Source organism: Triticum aestivum, chromosome 2D, assembly GCF_018294505.1.
Source record: "Triticum aestivum cultivar Chinese Spring chromosome 2D, IWGSC CS RefSeq v2.1, whole genome shotgun sequence".
Lineage (NCBI taxonomy): Eukaryota > Viridiplantae > Streptophyta > Magnoliopsida > Poales > Poaceae > Triticum > Triticum aestivum.
In genome coordinates, this window is record NC_057799.1 from 301,198,572 (window position 1) to 301,211,018 (window position 12,447).

The following is a 12,447-nucleotide window of genomic DNA, read 5'->3' on the forward strand; positions in this document are numbered from 1 at the left end:
TTTCTGCGAAACACTGAAATAGGCAAAAAAACAACAATTTGCACTGGGCCTTCAGTTAATAGGTTAGTCCCAAAAATAATATAAAAGAGCATATTAAAGCCCATTAAACATCCAAAATAGATAATATAATAGCATGGAACAATCGAAAATTATAGATACGTTGGAGACGTATCAAGCATCCCCAAGCTTAATTCCTGCTCGTCCTCGAGTAGGTGAATGATAAACACAGAATTTTTTATGTGGAATGCTACCTAACATAATTTTCAATGTAATTTTCTTTATTGTGGCATGAATGTTCAGATTCGAAAGATTCAAGACAAAAGTTTAATATTGACATAAAAATAATAATACTTCAAGCATACTAACTAAGCAATTATGTCTTCTCAAAATAACATGGCCAAAGTAAGCTCATCCCTACATAATGATATAGTTTGGCCATGCTTCATTTTCGTCACACAAAATGCTCTCATCATGCACAACCCCGATGACAAGCCAAGCAATTGTTTCATACTTTAGTATTCTCAAACTTTTTCAACTTTCACGCAATACATGAGCGTGAGCCATGGACATAGCACTATGGGTGGAATAGAATACGATGATGGAGGTTGTGTGGAGAGGACAAAAAGGGAGAAAGTCTCACATCGACGCTGCTAATCAACGGGCTATGGAGATGCCCATCAATTGATGCCAATGCGAGGAGTAGGGATTGCCATGCAACGGATGCACTAGAGCTATAAATGTATGAAAGCTCAACAAAAGAAACTAAGTGGGTGTGCATCCAACTTGCTTGCTCACAAAGACCTAGGGCATTTGAGGAAGCCCATTATTGGAATATACAAGCCAAGTTCTATAATGAAAAATTCCCACTAGTATATGAAAGTGACAATATAAGAAACTCTCTATCATGAAGATCATGGTGCTACTTTGAAGCACAAGTGTGGAAAAAGGATAGTAGCATTGTCCCTTCTCTCCTTTTCTCTCATTTTTTGGGCCTTCTCTTTTTTTTATTTGGCCTTTCTCTTTTTTTATATTTTTTTGGCCTTTCTTTTTTTATTTGGCCTTTCTCTTTTTTTTATTTACTCACATGGGATAATGCTCTAATAATGATGATCATCACACTTGTATTTATTTACAACTCAAGGATTACAACTCGATACTAGAACAAAATATGACTCTATATGAGTGCCTCCGACGTTGTACCTGGATAGGCAATGAATCAAGAGTGACATGTATGAAAACTTATGCATGGTGGCCTTGCCACAAATACAATGTCAACTACATGATCATGCAAGGCAATATGACAATGATGAAGCGTGTCATAATAAACGGAATGGTGGAAAGTTGCATGGCAATATATCTCATAATGGCTATGGAAATGCCATAATAGGTAGGTATGGTGGCTGTTTTGAGTAAGATATAAGGAGGCTTATGTGTAATAGAGCGTATCATATCACGGGGTTTGGATGCACCGGCGAAGTTTGCACCAACTCTCGAGGTGAGAAAGGGCAATGCACTGTACCGAAGAGGCTAGCAATGATGGAAGGGTGAGAGTGCGTATAATCCATGGACTCAACATTAGTCATAAAGAACTCATATACTTATTGCAAAAATCTAAAAGTCATCAAAACCAAGCACTACACGCATGCTCCTAGGGGGATAGATTGGTAGGAGAAAACCATGGCTCGTCCCCGACCACCACTCATAAGGAAAGCAATCAAAGAACACCTCATGCTTCAAATTTGTTACACAACGGTTACCATACGTGCATGCTACGGGACTTGCAAAGTCTAACACAAGTATTTCTCAAATTTACAATTGCTCAACTAGCATGACTCTAATATTACCATCTTCATATCTCAAAACAATCATCAAGTATCAAACTTCTCATAATATTCAATGCACTATATATGAAAGTTTTTATTATACCCATCTTAGACAAAGCAAATTACCATGATGTTCTAAAAGACTCTCAAAATAATATAAGTGAAGCATGAGAGATCAATAATTTATATAAAATAAAACCACCACCGTGCTCTAAAAAGATATAAGTGAAGCACTAGAGCAAAATTATCTAGCTCAAAAGATATAAGTGAAGCACATAGATTATTCTAATAAATTCCAATTCATGTGTGTCCCTCCAAAAGGTGTGTACAGCAAGGATGATTGTGGTAAACTAGAAAGAAAAGGATCAAATCATACAAGACACTCCAAGGAAAACACATATCATGTGGTGAATAAAAATATAGCCTCAAGTAAAGTTATCGATAGACGAAGACGAAAGAGGGGATGCCTTCCGGGGCATCCCCAAGCTTAGGATTTTGGTTGTCCTTGAATTTTACATTGGGGTGCCTTGGGAATCCCCAAGCTTAGGCTCTTTCCATGCCTTATTCCGAAATCCATCAAATCTTTACCCATAAACTTGAAAACTTCACAACAAAAAACTTAAACAGAAAATCTCATGAGCTCCGTTAGTGTAAGAAAACAAACCACCACTTTAAGGTACTGTAATTAACTCATTCTTTATTTATATTGGTGTTAAACCTACTGTATTCCAACTTCTCTATGGTTCATACCCCCCGATACTAGCCATAGATTCATCAAAATAAGCAAACAACACACGAAAAACAGAATCTGTCAAAAACAGAACAGTCTGTAGTAATCTGTATCAAACGTATACTTCTGGAACTCCAAAAATTCTGAAATAAATTGGTGGAAGTGAGGAATTTATCTATTGATCATCTTCAAAAAGAATCAACCTAAAATCACTCTCCAGTACAAAGTGGCAGCTAATCTCGTGAGCGCTAAAGTTTCTGTTTTTTACAGCAAGATCGCAAAGACTTCACCCAAGTCTTCCCAAAGGTTCTACTTGGCACAAACACTAATTAAAACATAAAAACACATCTAAACATAGGCTAGATGAATTATTTATTACTAAACAGGTACAAAAAGCAAGGGACAAAAATAAAATTGGGTTGCCTCCCAACAAGCGTTATCGTTTAACGCCCCTAGCTAGGCATAAAAACAAGAATATATCTAGGTATTGTCATCTTTGGTATGCAATCCATAAGTGGCTCTCATAATAGATTCATAAGGTAATTTAATTTTATTCCTAGGAAAGTGTTCCATGCCTTTCCTTAACGGAAATTGGAATCTAATATTTCCTTCTTTCATATCAATAATTGCACCAATCGTTATAAGGAAAGGTCTACCAAGAATAATAGGACATGTAGGATTGCAATCTATATCAAGAACAATGAAATCTAAGGGCACATAATTCCAATTTTCAACAATAAGAACATCATTAATCCTTCCCATAGGTTTCTTAATGGTGGAATCTGCAAGATGCAAATTTAAAGAACTATCATCAAATTCAAGGAAACTTAGCACATCACACAAAGTTTTTGGAATCGTGGAAACACTAGCACCCAAATCACATAAAGCATAGCATTCATGATCTTTAATCTTAATTTTAATAGTAGGTTCCCACTCATCATAAAGTTTTCTAGGGATAGAAACTTCTAATTCAAGTTTTTCTTCATAGGATTGCATTAAAGCATCAACGATGTGTTTGGTAAAAGCTTTATTTTGATCGTAAGCATGAGGAGAGTTTAACACGGATTGCAACAAGGAAATACGATCTATCAAAGAACAATTATCAAAATTAAATTCCTTGAAATCCAAAATAGTGGGTTCATTGCTATGCAAAGTTTTGACCTCTTCAATCCCACTTTTACCAATTTTTTGCATCAAGATCTAAAAACTTTGAATCACTGGGACGCCTTTTAACTAAAGTTGACTCATCTCCAGTCCCATCTTTATGAAGATTCATATTGGAAAACAAATATTTAATAAGAGACACATCAATCACTTTTAGATCTTCATCATTATTGTCTAGAAGAACACACTTTTACAAAGCAATCTTTTTTAGCACGCATCCTAGCGGTTCTTTCTTTGCACTCAGCACTGGAAATTCTCATAGATTTGAGAGACTCATTGATATCATGCTTAGGTGGAATAGATCTAAGTTTAAAAGAATCAACATCAAGAGAAATTCTATCCACGTTCCTAGCCAACTCATCAATCTTAGGAAGTTTTCTTCAAGCAAAGCATTGAAATTCTTTTGCGAAATCATAAATTCTTTAACACTAGTCTCAAAATCAGAGGGCATCTTATTAAAATTTCCATAAGAGTTGTTGTAGGAATTACCATAATTATTAGAGGAATTACTGGGGAATGACATAGAATTAAAGTTTCCTAAGATTCAGCATCGGTAATAGGAGCAATCGGAGTGCTAATAAAATCATTGCTGTTGGTATTGGAAAAATCACACAATTTAGTATTATCTTGAGCCATCGGGACAAACAATCAATCCAACACACAAGCACAGAAGAAGCAAGTGAAAAGAGACGAACAAAAAAGGGCGAATAAAACGGCAAAGGTGAAGTGGGGGAGAGGAAAACGAGAGGCAAATGGCAAATAATGTAATGCGAGGGAGAAGAGTTTGTGATGGGTACTTGGTATGTCTTGACTTGAGTGTAGATCTCCCCGGCAGCGGCGCCAGAAATCTTTCTTGCTACCTCTTGAGCATGCGTTGCTTTTCCCTTGAAGAGGAAAGGGTGATGCAGCAAAGTAGCGTAAGTATTTCCCTCAGTTTTTTAGATCCAAGGTATCAATCCAGTAGGAGACTACACGCAAATCGCCTAGTACCTGCACAAACAATCAAGAACTTTGCAACCAACGCGATAAAGGGGTTGTCAATCCCTTCACGACCACTTGCAAAAGTGAGATCTGATAAAGATAATAAGATAAATATTTTTGGTATTTTTGTTGTATAGATTGGAAAGTAAAGATTGCAAAATAAATGGCGATAGAAATTGGCAAGTTGATGATAAACTAATATGATGTAAAATAGACCCGGGGGCCATAGGTTTCACTAGTGGCTTCTCTCAAGACAACATATATTACGGTGGGTGAACAAATTACTGCCGAGCAATTGATAGAAAAGCGCATAGTTATGAGAATATCTAGGCATGATCATGAACATAGGCATCACGTCCGTGTCAAGTAGATCAAAACGATTCTGCATCTACTACTATTACTCCACACATCGACCGCTATCCAGCATGCATCTAGAGTATTAAGTTCATAAGAACAGAGTAACGCATTAAGCAAGATGACATGATGTAGAGGGATAAACTCAAGCAATATAATATAAACCCCATCTTTTTATCCTCGATGGAAACAATACAATACGTGGCTTGCTGCCCCTACTGTCACTAGGAAAGGACATCGCAAGATTGAACCCAAAGCTAAGCACTTCTCCCATTGCAAGAAACATCAATCTAGTAGGCCAAACTAAACCGATAATTCGAAGAGACTTGAAAAGATATCAAATCATGCATATAAGAATTTAGAGAAGAATCAAATATTGTTCATACATAATCTTGATCATAAACCCACAATTCATCGGATCTCGACAAACACACCACAAAAATATTACATCGAATAGCTCTCCAAGAAAATCAAGGAGAACTTTGTATTGAGAACCAAAGAGAGAGAAGAAGCCGTCTAGCTAATAACTATGGACCCGAAGGTCTGTGGTAAACTACTCACACATCATCGGAGAGGCTATGGTGTTGATGTAGAAGCCCTCCGTGGTCGAATCCCCCTCTAGCAGGTCGCCGAAAAAGGTCCCAAGATGGGATCTCATGGGTACAGAAGGTTGCGGTGGTGGAAAAGTTGTTTTGTGGCTCCCCTGGATGTTTTGTAGGTCGGTGGAGCTACGAGGGGCCCACGAGGGTGGGGGCGCGCCCTCCTGCCTCGTGGCCGCCTCGTTGCTACCTTGACTTCCACTCCAAGTCTCCTGGGTTGCGTTTGTTCCAAGAAAGATCCTCGCGAAGGTTTCGTTCCGTTTGGATTCCGTTTGATATTCCTTGTCTGCGAAACACTGAAATAGGCAAAAAAATCAGCAATTTGCACCGGGCCTTTAGTTAATAGGTTAGTCCCAAAAATAATATAAAGGAGCATATTAAAGCCCATTAAACATCCAAAACTAGATAATATAATAGCATGGAACAATAAAGAATTATAGATACGTTGGAGACGTATCACCCACCACTGTCAATTTCGGCGCAGAAATGACATTGATTCTTGTTGGACCTTCTTGATCAACTACAAGTAATCTCTCAAGTACATGTGTGTCCTCAATGACCATACCGTGGTACACATCTTGTGATGTCTTCCTCCTGCACCAGCAACACACATAAATTGTTCGGAGAGTCATGGAGGTGATGTGGAAGGTACTCAACCCATTGATCGCCTGAAGACGAAAGTACTCGAGTGCAGTACAGCCACGGAGCAGGCTCTCCATGTCACCGTTTGAGAGGCAGACGGCGACGAGCTCGAGGTGCTTCAGTCGTGGTAGAATAAGAGCGGGTGCGTCATTAAGGGGGGAATGGCAGTTCCTGAACTTGGCGACGCGCGGCATGGGCGCGAGGCGGGGTGCGAACGTTGGCAGTGACCGCATATGCCCATCATCAAAAGTGAGATCCTCGAGCAGATCTAGGGCGGGGGATCCGAACCAGTCGTCAAGCTTGGCTCGGTCCTTGCCATTGGAACGGAACTTGCCCATTCTAAGGCCTTTGGTTGGGCCAAGGTGACTGCCGAGGATCTTGGAGAACGTATGCATGCTTTTGCGATAGCCATGGCAGAGCTCGTGGGTGTCGATGAGGTCGAGAGGGCTGGAGTTCCATAGGGGGCGCCACCATCGGGAAAGGACGGTTGTCCGCGCCCCATATTTGATTGGGAGGAGGGAGATGATGACTCTCAGCATATCATCGGGGAGGCTACTGATGAAGTCTAGGCCTACCGGAGTCGCTTGCGGTTCTAGCTCGCCCCGCCTCCGCTTGTTGGCAGCCCCGTTCTCCACCTCCGGAGTCTCCTTGTCAGCGGCGCTTTCTGATAGAAATGGGAGTACATGGAATATTTAGTTGAAACAGGGCAATAGAAAAGTGTATTGGTAATTAGAAGTTATTAGGTAGGAATATAGTAAGAAAAGGGAATAACAATTGGTTGCTTAAATACTACACAATTCATTTGACATTGCTGGGTAAGTCAACATGCAGATAGTTGAAAAGAAAACTTACTTTGAACAAAGTCTGGATGGATCATTTTGTCGGGGAAGTTAGCATATATCTCATGACCAGGCCCTTTTATGTGCAGTGCAATTTTAGTGGCAGCTTTCAGTACATAAAACTTAGAAATTTCTTTCCAAAAGCTAGTGCCAAAATAGGAGTCACCATGTTCATCAAGTCTTACAGTAGCAACGATTGTAAATCCATGGTTTGTGTGCAGTATGACATCCGTGGAGCCTTGATCTATGTAAAGGGAAAAATTGTGCACTACATAATTTGCTGCATAGCAAGGGATGTGCTGCAGAAAATGGTAGGATTGTTAAAGAAAATATGGTAACATGCAAATATGGGCCCAAATTGAAAGAACTGTACAACAGTTGAAATCGAAGGACAAAAATCTATAATTAAACAGATAGGGTAAACATGATGTCTTGGAAATATGAGAGTAATCGAAACAAAAATACATCATTAATTTGCCTAATATAGAAAGAAGAGGGGGGAAATCCCCTTTGACGTATATGGTGCATGTGGCACCTTTTATCCAAATTTAGCAATATTTAGAATATTTTCAGGAAAGTAGGCCATGCCAACCGATTTAGGGTGAGATTGAACATACTGCGCGCGTCCTCAAGTTATCTGGTACGCTGAGATGGAATCTCTGGCGGAGGTCACAAAGTCTTGAAGTGTCGGTGCACTGTACATTCTATGAATGAAATAAAACCCTCAAATCAGCTCGAATAAAAATGAATTCACGGCGATTTCCGCCGGGTGATTAAAGGAGGCAGATGAACTGGGATAAGAGATGAGATAATATCTCATTAAATTAGATACCTTGTCATCCATGAGAAAGAACCCTCAGTACGGAAGATTCCCCAACCGAGCGGAGCTGGGTCGACCGCGAGCAGCGTCGAGAAAGTCAATGGCGATAGGTGGCGGCAAGCGAAAGTGGCGAAATGCGGTGGGCTTTGCCGGCAGCCTGGCGCCGGCGGTAGGCGTCGAGCTAAGTGTTTACCGCCACGATAGGCGGTGCCATGGCACAGACGCGGAGGAGCTTGTGCAGGTGTGAATAGGGAACATACCGGAGGGGGTGGTGGGCGGGTGAGGGTTTTTGTGACGTGGGGATGGTGATGTTTTTTTTTTCTTTTTTGAATTGAGTGGTGAGGGTTTTCTGTCCCACAAAGAATTTTGGGGGCAACCGTTTGCTAGAGCGAACCGTGTGTGATTGACGCAACAGGCAAAATGAAAGTCATTGCACACGGTTCCAATTTTGGGAACCGTGTGTGATTGACGTACTCCTACAACCTCCGTCCTGGTTTATTGGTCCCCCTTTGTAATTTTTACCAAATTTTGACCAAATATTTAACATACTCAGACATAGATAATAAGCGTACACGTACATAAGCATAGCTCAATCATAAGTACATAGTTCAACCGTCATTAAGCATACTCAAGCGTACATAGTTCGATCCATCCCACATCTCATCCACATGCCGGCATGATCCTGAAGCTTCTCCAGGTACTCGGCGTACGCGCCGTGCACCACCCTGCGAGAATACTTCTGCTTGAAGGAGCCAATGACCCATCCTCTTGCATGTGCCAGAACACTTGTATACGCGTCATGAAGCTTCTGATTGCTAAATGGGCATCCATAGCCGCCGTTCCGGGTCCTAATACGTCTGTTATGCATTCCCGCATAAAGCTCCCTCATGATTTGCCTCTTGTGCCTCCTCTGGCCATCTTCATCCTCGCTGTCCACATCGTCAGACAGCACCTATACAAATATTAAAACAAATTTGGCATCAAATCAATTATTACATGCCGTGAAGTAGGATTAGGAAAATATTGCTATTTATTTATACATATCCAGAGATTATGGTTTGATTTTTAAGCACAGTCGTCTATGTACAGATCTATCTTGAAGAAAATAATGGCACAAACATATGTAGGTCATTCAAAATCAATTGTCAAGTCCTGGCTAGGAATTATTAGCACGAACACTAACCCTAGTAAATCATTTGCACAGATGAAACAACTAATCACTTATCACATGTACCATTCAAACAATCAATACACTACACGGATCCAACGAAACTTACTCAGATTTCATGGATTGGGAGAACATAACCATAGGATTTCTATTCCAAAAAGGGGGAGGCAGGAGTAACCAGAGAAACCCTATGATCTATTTGACACATAAATGGGTATAGATGACTAACGAGTTGTCCGTCGTCGTCGGAGTCGTCGCCGGAGTGGTCGTCGGAGTCACCGCCGGAGTGGTCATCGGAGTGGTCGTCGGAGTGGTCGTCGGAGTCGGTGTGGAACTCCGCCTCCGACTGTGGAAGCTCGACGCCGTCGATGACGTCAGGGTGCAGCGACAACTCGTCGGCGGTGACGACAACCTCTGTCTCCATCTCCACGCCGTGCTCTGGTGCTTTAGCAGCCCCGGCGTCGCCACTCCCTCTGATGGGGTGCTTCAGTGGCATCCTCATACACTGACGGCTTTGAGGACTAAGAGCGGCGTCAAGGATGCAAGCGGAGAGAGAGGATTGTGTGTGTGGCGAGGATGGGGGGTGCAGCCGCTCAGGCGCACCATTAATATCCAGTTGTGGGAGAGAGGCGGGCGGCGGTCAAACCGATGGCTTGCCCCCGGTGAGCCTGCGCACCGGACTGCTGGCATGCCTACCAAAGTTTCACACAGCTACTCACACGCCTCCTGATGACACTGCGGAGCGAGCACGCCTCCGTCAGTTCACACACCTGCACGCACGCCTCCCTGTCTGCTTGCGCAGTGGACTGCTCGCATGCATCCCGTAAACTCACGCCTGCTCGCATGGCATAGAGGTTGCGCGGCGGCACATATATTGTTTTTCTATTTGGATGATTAATGCTGCTGCTTTATTGCTTAACCGAAGCATGGCACGTATCCATTGTTGGTCTAACGCTCACGGTTCGAATAAATAATCCATTTGGGATATTGGTTCCCAATTATTAATAATCTCCCGTTTGTAATTAGATAAAGGTTACATCAAAATTGGTCCCAAATTTGACAATAAAAAGTACAATGCCACTTTGTATTGGTGTCCATATGACAACACGATAAGTTTCATGAACTTCAACTAAGTTTTGGATGTACAAGAATTTAAAAATCAGGATTCTCAATGTTTGAAATTTGTTGCACGGGGAGTAAACATGCACCCAATGAGAGACATGTGTTTTTGCAATCCATTTAGGTGCACTGTCATGTGTGCATGTAGCTCAAATTTGATTTTTGCACATTATACCCGTAGAAAATCAATCAATTGATGTACTAAAACGTCTTAATGATCTCTATGATTTTTTTGGAATTAAAACGTCCCTCCTTTGGTAACATATATGTTTACCGCGGGATAATTAATTTAACATGCATCGTAGTTGCGGTGGATTCGCGGTGTGTGTGTGGGTGTGTGCGTCTGGGGGTGGCGGGTGGCTCGCAGTACACTACGAGTTGTGAGCCACCGTGTGGGTTGGCCGTTTTTTAGGCAGGCCGGTGCCACATCAGAGTCATGAAATCATTATTTAAAACATTACACAACCCTTTCATACATACATGTTTTGGCCACATGCAGTCGATGGTTGTCCTACACGACACTCAATACTCGCGTCTGACGCTTTCTGTGGGCCCGCGAGGTCGTCGTCCACCACTTTGATGAACAGCCCGCAGTGAGGTTAATTTGACTAGCAAGGTGGAATCTTTTTTGTTTGTGTTATGGTGGTATATAGTACGCGTCGAAGAGGTGGGAGGGGACTAGCATATATACTATACGTACGCGTCCGTGAACAAGTACACCTCACTCAGTCTCGGGACTTTTTGGTTTCCGAGGCACATGCCACATCAAAATTGTGAAATTGGCTATTCAAACATCACACAACACCTTTTTGGGCCACATGCATATCCTAGCTAGGACACTCACGTGTGATGCTTCCATCTGTGGGCCCACGAGGCCATCGTTGATGCATGCATGCATCACTTTGACCTACATCGGGAGAGGTTAATTAATTTCACCATCGATGAGGACTCTTTTGGGTTGTACATATATTACGGCAGGAGCACATAGTATGCGGTGAAGAGGGGGAAGGGGACCATCATATGTAGTACGCTTGATGAACCTCACTTTGTGTGGGTGCATGGTTTACGGTTTTTGAGGCATGTGGCACATCAAAGTTGTGCATCTTGGGTATTCAACATATATATGTTTGGCCCACATGCAAAGCGGTGGTGGTTGTCCTCTCACACCCACTTAAGCGATTATCAGCGATATCGATGCTTTCCATCTGTGGGGTTGCTTGGTCCATCACTACTTTTTGTGTGACAACAAGAGAGGTTAATTTGACTTAGGAGGGGATTATTATTTTTTCTCTGGGATGACATGCATGATACAATTTGAGCACACACACATGCATGTGTACGCATGAATCCCTCCCATCGAGTCGAAGTGGCTAGTACAACGACACATCATGAACCGATCTCGCTATGTGTGGGGAGCTAGTGTACGATTTTTGACGCACGTGCCACATCAACGTTGTGTATTCAAACATGCATGCACGCATCACCTCCATACTTATGCATGTAGTGGTTGCCTTCAAACGGTACACTCCCTCGTGTGGTTATCGGCGACAAGCCTATATATTCGTGGGTCCGCGTGGACATCCATGATCACCTTGAACAACAACAAGATAGGTTACCATGGCGGATTCTTCACTTGGTTCGTGTGATCGTAGTATAGGTCATGGTGAGATTCAGACCTTAAGTTTGAGCGCATATACTATCCACGCATGCATGCATGAATCCCCGTCGTTGGCTTGAAGTGTGGTGTAACATACATTTGGATCGTCAACCTAACCCTCACTCAGTGTGGGGATTTCTAGTTTGAAATGACGGTGCCACATCAAAGTTGTTCCATTGTTACTCAAAAACACACCTCTCCATACATATGTTTGGGCCACACGCATGCAATGGTTGTCTTCGGGGACTAGCTACTTGCGTGATTATTGGTGAGCTAGCCCATCTCCGGAGTCGCATGGATGGCCATCACTTTGACCAACATCAAGAGAGAGGTTGTACGAACAAGGTGGATTATTATTGATCCATTTTACGATCCATCTTGGTGAGATATGCTTCTCTGGCCCGCCAACTAAAAGTGTCTAGGGGGGTTGCTACTTCGCACTTTGCTAGGTGAACCTCGGTTGGGGGGGCATGCATACATAGCTTAGGATTCCCTTTGTGGCGACACGAGGGGGGGCTGCTAGCTACTTCGCACTTTGCTAGGTGAACCTT